At 32.3% G+C, this 8,758-nt stretch overlaps 1 non-coding gene across 1 annotated transcript; it reads left to right on the top strand.

Annotated features, from left to right (window-relative positions):
- The first annotated feature begins 8,194 nt into the window (after positions 1–8,194).
- LOC139903311 (small nucleolar RNA R71) lies at positions 8,195–8,301 on the top strand. Its single transcript, XR_011778139.1, has one exon. It is a non-coding gene; the product is annotated as a small nucleolar RNA R71 (small nucleolar RNA).
- The last annotated feature ends 457 nt before the right edge of the window (positions 8,302–8,758 follow it).

An 8,758-nucleotide genomic window follows, 5' to 3' on the forward strand; every position in this document is an offset into this window, starting at 1 on the left:
CAATATCGAATTCTTGTAAGAGTAAGATCCAACGGATTAATCTTGGTTTGGCATCTTGTTTCGAAAATAGATATCTAAGAGCAGAATAGTCGGTATAGACCACCGTTTTAGCTAGAACGAGATATGAACGAAATTTGTCAAAAGCAAAGACAATAGCAAGGAGTTCTTTTTTAGTAGTTGTGTAATTTGTTTGTGCTCCTTATAACGTCTTACTAGCATAATATATAGGTTGAAATTGTTTTTCAATCCTTTGACCTAAAACGGCTCCCATTGCAAAATCATTTGCGTCGCACATGAGTTCAAACGGTAGATTCCAATTTGGAGTTATCATGATCGGCGCATTAGTGAGTTTTTCTTTAAGAATATTAAAAGATTTGATGCATTCATCTGAAAAGATGAATGGAGCATCCTTTTCTAGGAGTTTATTCATAAAGGTGGCAATTTTAGAAAAATCTTTTATGAAACGACGGTAAAAACCAGCATGCCCTAGAAAACTCCTAACTCCTCTAACATTGGTGGGATGTGGAAGTTTAGCAATTACATCTACTTTAGCTCTATCTACTTCAATTCCTTCCTTTGAAATTTTATGACCAAGAACGATGCCTTCTTTAACCATGAAATGACATTTCTCCCAATTAAGAACTAGATTTGATTATTCGCATCTAATAAGCATTCGTTCAAGATTAACTTGACATGATTCAAAAGTATCACCAAAGACTGAAAAGTCATCCATGAAAACTTCCATGCATTCTTCTATCATGTCGTGAAAAATCGCCATCATGCACCTTTGAAAGGTTGCAGGGGCGTTGCAAAGTCCAAATGGCATGCGTTTGTAAGCAGAAGTACCATAAGGGCACGTGAATGTGGTTTTCTCTTGGTCCTCTGGTGCTATTGGAATTTGAAAATATCCGGAAAACCCGTCAAGAAAACAATAGTAACTATTTCCGGCTAATCTTTCCAACATTTGATCAATAAAAGGTAAAGGAAAGTGATCTTTTCTGGTGGCGTCATTTAATTTTCTATAATCAATACAAACACGCCATCCTGTTACAGTCCTAGTAGGAATAAGCTCATTTTTTTCATTTGTGATGACAGTCATGCCACCCTTCTTAGGTACGCATTGAACTGGGCTTACCCATAGACTATCAGAGATTGGATAAATTAATCCTGCATCTAGCAGTTTAATAATTTCTTTCTTAACAACATCTTGCATATTAGGATTTAGTCTTCGTTGGCGTTGCTCATACGTTTTATGACCTTCTTCCATAAAGATTTTATGTGTGCAATACGAAGGACTTATACCTTTAATGTCATGAATCTTCCATGCAATAGCTGGTTTATGAGCTTTTAGCACAGAAATGAGTTGAAATTTTTCATTTTTTGTAAGAGAAGACGATATTATTACTGGTAATTCAGATTCACCATGTAAATAAGCATATTCCAAATGGTTTGGAAGTGGCTTTAACTCTAATGTCGGTGGTTCTTCTATCGATGATTTGTATCGATATCTGTCTTCTTCTTTTAGCATTTGAATTTCTTCTGTTGTTGGTTCATATCCATTAGCCATGAGTGCCGCTAACATTTCAGCTTCATCAATTGGTTCAGTTCCTTCTCCTAAAGAACATTCTCCTGTTCCTTGTAATTCTGGAAATTCTTCTAACAATTCTGCATGTGAATCTATAGTTTGAATATAATAACATGTATCATCTGCAGATTGTGGTTATTGCATGGCTCTATCAAATGAAAAGGTAACACTCTTGTCCTCTATACTTAGGGTCAGTTTCTTACCAAACACGTCTATTATTGCTTTAGCCGTGTTTAAGAATGGTCTTCCTAATATGAGAGGAACTCGAGAATCTTCTTCCATGTCCAGAATAACAAAATCTACTGGAAATACTAAAGTACCAACTTTAACTAGCATGTTTTCCATTATCCCTCTAGGATATTTTACTGATCGATCGGCTAGTTGTATACTTATTCGTGTTGGTTTCAATTCTCCAAGATCTAGTTTAGCGTATAGTGAATACGGCATTAAATTTATACTAGCACCTAAGTCTGCCAATGCTTCTATTGAACTAAGACTACCCAAAAAACATGGAATCGTGAAACTTCCTGGATCTGATAATTTTTCTGGTATCTTATTCAACAGCACTGCAGAACAATTAGCATTCATAGTAACAGCCGGGAGTTCTTCCATTTTCTTTCTATTTGTGATTAGATCTTTCAAAAATTTAGCATATCTAGGCATTCTTTAAATCACATCAATGAAAGGAAGATTGACATTTATTTGTTTAAACATATCCAAGAATTTGGATTGCTCGGCTTCAAGTCTTTCTTTTCTCATTTTACTCGGGTAAGGAAGTGGTGGTTGGTATGGTTTAACATAAGGTTTAGCCTTAACTGTGTTATCTTTATTAACCTTTTCAACTACCGGTTCTGTTTCCATATCTTGCTCAGATTGTGGTTCTTGTAGAGTAGGAATAGAGTCATCAGAAATTACAGGCATTTCGGGTGATTTAAGTGTAATACCACTTCTTGTGGTAATGGCTTTAGCTATTTCATTCCGGGGGTTAGCATTTGTATTACTAGGTAGACTCCCCGATTTTCTTTCACCTATCAATCTTGCTAGGTTACTTACTTCTTGTTCCAAATTTTGAATAGAAGCTTGTTGATTTCTAAATACTTGAGCATTTTGTTCATTCGTTTGTTTCTGAGATGTGAAAAATTGAGTTTGCGATTCAACTAGCTTCGACATCATGTCTTCTAAATTTGGCTTTTTATCATCGGTTTGTGGTGATTTATTTTGAAAAATAGGTCTTTGCTGATTGTAAGTATTATTGGATACTTGTTGATTGCTAGGACCTTGTTGGTCGTTGTATGGAACATTTCGGTTATAATTCTGGTTTTGATTGTAGATTGGTCTTGGCGGTTGATAATTATTCTTATAATTATTTCCAGGCCTTTGGTTCATGTATGAAACATTCTCTCTTTGTTCCATTGTTTGTTCAATACTGAGACAATCTTTTGTCAAATGTGGTCCTCCACACTGCTCACAACTAATTCGTATTGAGTGAATATCTTTAGTCATCTTTTCCATTTGTCTCTCGACAGCATCTATCTTTACAGAAATGGAATCAAAGTCATGGCTAGAATCGGCTCTAGCCGCTTTAGATGATCTAACGATATCTTTTTCTTGATGCCACTCATGTGAGTGGGAAGCAGTGTTATCAATAATTTTGTAAGCTTCTGTTGCGATTTTCTTCATAATGGAATCACCAGCTGCTATATCGATGTCTTTCCTTGTAGTGATGTCGCATCCTTGGTAGAATATTTGTACTATTTGATAAGTGTCTAAACCATGTTGCGGACATCCTCTTAACAATTTTCCAAATCTTGTCCACGCTTCATATAGAGTTTTGTTTGGCTTTTGTGTGAATGTAACAATTTCTCCTTGAACTCTCATCGCTTTAGATGCCGGAAAGAATTGTTTAAGAAATTTTTCAACTAAAACATCTCATGTATCAATCGCCCCTTCAGGTAACGATTCTAACCAATCTTTGGCTTCTCCCTTTAAAGTCCAGGGAAATAACATGAGATAGATCTGTTCATCCTCCACTTCTCGGATTTTAAATAGAGTACAGATCCTATTAAAGGTACAAAGATGTTTATTTGGATCTTTCTTCGGCGCACCACTAAATTGGCATTGATTTGTTACCATGTGTAGAATTTGTCCTTTGATTTCATAATCTGGTGCATTAATGTCTGGTTGAGTAATTGTGTGACCTTGGCCAGTGCGTTTAGCTCTCATTCGGTCTTCCATACTTAGAGGTTCCAGATTTTCCATTATTGAATTTGTTGAATCTTAATCACTAGAGGATTCTGATTTAATGGTTTGTTCCTCGACAATCTCCGTTTGAATGATTGGTGGTTCCGGAGGAAAGATTAATGGTTCTGGATATCTGAATTGTCCCTGAATATCCTCCGGATTCTCAATTGTGAGGTCTGGTTCAAAAAATGGATTATCGGAAATTTGAATTGGAGTACTTGGTCGACTTGATGACGATTCTAAAGAAAAATCAACGGTGACAATATTGGCTAGATGTCTTGATCGAGTTACAGGTGGTGAACGTATAAAAGGTGGTGAACGTTTTGCTCGGTGCATTCACTGAATATCCTATTAGTTATAAAAGATAAAAATTATATAAGTTATCAAATTAATAGACTTTTCTGATTTTGCCCACGTTTCGAATAGCCAATAGATGCAGCAGGTAGCTAGGACCCTTTAAATCGGAAGCCCACACTCGCCACTAACAAATCCAACTATTACTACGAACCAGAAAATTTTGGATGTCTATCAATTTAACCACTTAAAATAATTTTTCGTTGAAATTTAAAGAAATTTTTGAGAAGAAATAGAAAATTCTATGTCCTAAAAACTAGAGCGTCGAGAAATAAGAACAAAAAAGAAAAAGTGCGTCGAAAAAATAAGAGGTCGAAAAAAAATAGGCGTCGAAAAATAAAAATAAGAAAGTAGCGCGTCGAAACTTAAAAGTCTAAAAACTAAGAATAAAAGTTGCGTCTAAAAGTATTAAAGCTTAAAAGGAATACTATATCCAAAATGGCAATAACTTAAAAAGTCCTAAAATCTTAAAACGGCGTCGCAAAATTATAAAGCACCTATATCTTAGTCTAAAGAAAAAGCACTTAAGGGATTTTACGGCAAATCCTAAAAATCTAGAAATAAAAAGAACTACAGCAAATACTAAATTGAAAACTAATTACGAGCGAAAAATATACAACTTATGATTAAACGACTAAAAAGATACGAAAATATAAAAATAAAACTTAAAGTTTATAAAAATACAATTTTTATAAAAATATTAGTTTTATATTATTTATATAAAAGTATTAGTTTTATATATTTAATAAACTAAATTTAAAACTAAAAATACAAATAAAACTAAATAATAAAATAACTATACCCTAATTAGGGTTAATTAATAATAATTAATAATAATATACCGTAATTATTGCTGTACCAGGTTCACATGTGGCGTGTCAGTAACCCTCATGCGATCGCATGAGTTATAGCCTATGGATTCATGCGGTCGCATGAACTAGAAAACCAGGCCAGATTTTGGGCTGCTACAGTGTAGTGGCCCGTATACTTTTATATATATATATATATATATATATATATATATATATATATATATATATATATATATATATATATATATATATATATATATATATATATATATATATATTTTCTGTATTAAATTTTCTATTTTATAAATATATAAAGTATTTATATAAAATATATAAAAACTTAAATTTTTACAAAAAAAACTAGCTATTAGTTTATTGTAACTAAAAGAAAATACAAACTTTTTAATTTTTTTTATATTTTGAACAACTCTTAAAAATATATATATTTTGTTTTTCTTTTTATATTTTTGTATTTTTAATATCTAAAACGTATTTTTACAAAAGTAAATTAAAAATCTTTTTTTTATATATATAGCGTTTCGCTTTCGGCGTTTAAGCAGTTCCCCGGTAGCAGCGCCAAAAATACTTGATGTGCGTAGAGGTGTATACGAAATAGTTATATTTTTACTACAAAATACTATTAAATACGATACAATTTTACACAAGTTATTTATTTATTTATAGAGTGGATATACTTAAACCTTGCTACAACACTTATAGGCAGTGTACCTAATCGTACAGTAGTGTAGTTTTTAGTAAGTCCGGTTCATCCACAGGGAACTAGCCAAGTTTAACGCTATATTTTTAAAACTATATTTGTATAAATATATATATATATATATATATATATATATATATATATATATATATATATATATATATATAAGTAGTAGTATTATTATAAAAGGAGATTTTTACCGTTTAATGACCGGTTTGTCGATTTTAAAACTTAAGTCGCAGTTAAAACCTAATGTAAAATATTAAAAATAAATATAACTTAATTTTAAGCGTAAAGTAAATAACGATAATGAAATTGCGATAAATAAAAGTGCGATAAATAAAATGACGATAAATAAAATTGCGATAATTAAAAAGTACGATAATTAAAATGACAATAAATTAAAGCTCGATAATTAAAAGTGCAATTAAATATGAAATAAAGGAATTATGCTTATTTAAACTTCCGTAATCATGATGTTTGACGTATTGATTTTAATTTATTACCATGGGTTAATTGTCCTTTGTCCTGATTATTCAATATGTCCGTTTGATTTTTGTCCATAACAGTCCATCAGTCATAAATATAAAGTGCGAGTGTCCTCGTCAAATTATCCTTATATCCGAAGTCAAATATTCCAACTAATTGGGGACTTAAACTATAATTACACCAATTTTCCTTGTATGTAATTCACCTCTGTTTTAATAAGTCCATTGACTATTAATCCATTCCCGTGTCCGGTTAAATGAACGATTATTAGTACATATAAATATCTCGCCCATCGTGTCCGATCGAGTGTATATGGTTATTTATAGATACGTCCAATTGTAAATCTTTATATTAAATTAACAAACTATCATTTAATTAAACAAATATAAAGCCCATTAATGGCCCATAGTCTAATTTCTACAAGTGTCGTTCTTTTGTCCAAACCCCAATTATGGTACAAAGCCCAATTACCCCGTCTTTAATATTTAGCCCAACATCATGATTACTTCAATTTAAATAAGCATAATAATAACTTAGCTACGAGACATTAAATTAAAAAAGTTGAACATAACTTACAATGATTAATAATAGCGTAGCGTTACACGGACAGAATTTCGACTTACACCCTTACAACATTCGCTAACATACCCTTATTATTATTAAAATTAAAATTATAATTATAATTATAATATATATATATATATATATATATATATATATATATATATATATATATATATATATATATATATATATATATATATATATATATATATATATATTTATATATATATATAATACGTTGATAGATAGAGAAGAGAAAAAGATGTGTTTAGTTCGACCAAAACTGCGAAATTTATAGGACCTGACCCAAAATTTGGGGCCATGCGATCGCATGGAAATTACACCTCCAGGCCATGCGATCGCATGGTGACTTTTTACAGCTCACATGCTTTTGTTTGTTTATTTGCCGACGGTTTTATTAAATAATATAATATATAAATAATTTTAAGAATTAATTATATATTATATTATATTCATGTGCATAATTGACTTGTAATTTTTAGTCCGTTGCGTCGAGCGTTGAGAGTTGACTCTGGTCCCGGTTCTGAATTTTCGAACGTCCTTACGTACTATTTAATATCTTGTACTTTGCGTTTTGCGGCTCGTACTCTTGTAATTTTGAGACGTTTCTCATCAATAATTTGAACCACTTTGATTGTACTTTATACTTTTTAGCTTTTTGGTCGTTTGCGTCTTCAATTCGTCGAATCTGTCTTTTGTCTTCACCTTTTATTATTTAAACGAATATCACTTGTAAATAGAACAATTGCAACTAAAAGCTTGTCTTTCTTGAGGGATAATGCTATGAAATATATGTTCGTTTTTAGCATTATCAACATCATATCTTCTAAATTTGGCTTTTTATCATCGGTTTGTGGTGGTTTATTTGGAAAAATAGGTCTTTGCTGATTGTAAGTATTTTTAGATACTTGTTGATTGCTAGGACCTTGTTGGTTGTTGTATGGAACATTTCGGTTATAAGTCTGATTGTAGTTTGGTCTTGGCGGTTGATAATTATTCTGATAATTATTTCCAGGCCTTTGGTTCATGTATGAAACATTCTCTCTTTGTTCCATTGTTTGTTCAATACTGAGACAATCTTTTGTCAAATGTGGTCCTCCACACTGCTCACAACTAATGCGTATTGCGTGAATATCCTTAGTCATCTTTTCCATTCCTCTTTCTAAAGCATCTAACTTTGCGGAAATGGAATCAAAGTCATGGCTAGAATCGGCTCTAGCCGCTTTAGATGATCTAACGATGTCTTTTTCTTGATGCCACTCATGTAAGTGGGAAGCAGTGTTATCAATAATTTTGTAAGTTTCAGTTGCGGTTTTCTTCATAATGGAACCACCAGCTGCTATATCGATGTCTTTTCGTGTAGTAATATCGCATCCTTGATAGAATATTTGTACTATTTGATAAGTGTCTAAACCATGTTGAGGACATCCTCTCAACAACTTTTCAAATCTTGTCCACGCCTCATATAGAGTTTCATTTGGCTTTTGTGTGAACGTAACAATTTCTCCTTGAAGTCTCACCTCTTTAGATGCCGAAAAGAATTGTTTAAGGAAATTTTCAACTAAAACATCCCATGTGTCAATCGCCCCTTCAGGTAACGATTCTAACCAATCTTTGGCTTCTCCCTTTAAAGTCCAGGGAAATAACATGAGATAGATCTGTTCATCCTCAACTTCTTTGATTTTGAATAGAGTACAGATCCTATTAAAGGTACGAAGATGTTCGTTTGGATCTTCCTTCGGCACACCACTAAATTGGCATTGATTAGTTACCATGTGTAGGATTTGTCCTTTGATTTCATAATCTGGTGCATTAATGTCTGGTTGAGTAATGGCATGACTTTGGCCAGTGCGTTTAGCTCTCATTCGGTCTTCCATACTTAGAGGTTCCAGATTTTTTATGATTGGATTTGTTGAATCTGAATCACTAGAGGATTCTGACTTAATTGTTTCTTCCTCGACAATCTCTGGATGA

The sequence above is a fragment of the Rutidosis leptorrhynchoides genome, chromosome 3 (genome assembly GCF_046630445.1).
Source record: "Rutidosis leptorrhynchoides isolate AG116_Rl617_1_P2 chromosome 3, CSIRO_AGI_Rlap_v1, whole genome shotgun sequence".
NCBI lineage: Eukaryota > Viridiplantae > Streptophyta > Magnoliopsida > Asterales > Asteraceae > Rutidosis > Rutidosis leptorrhynchoides.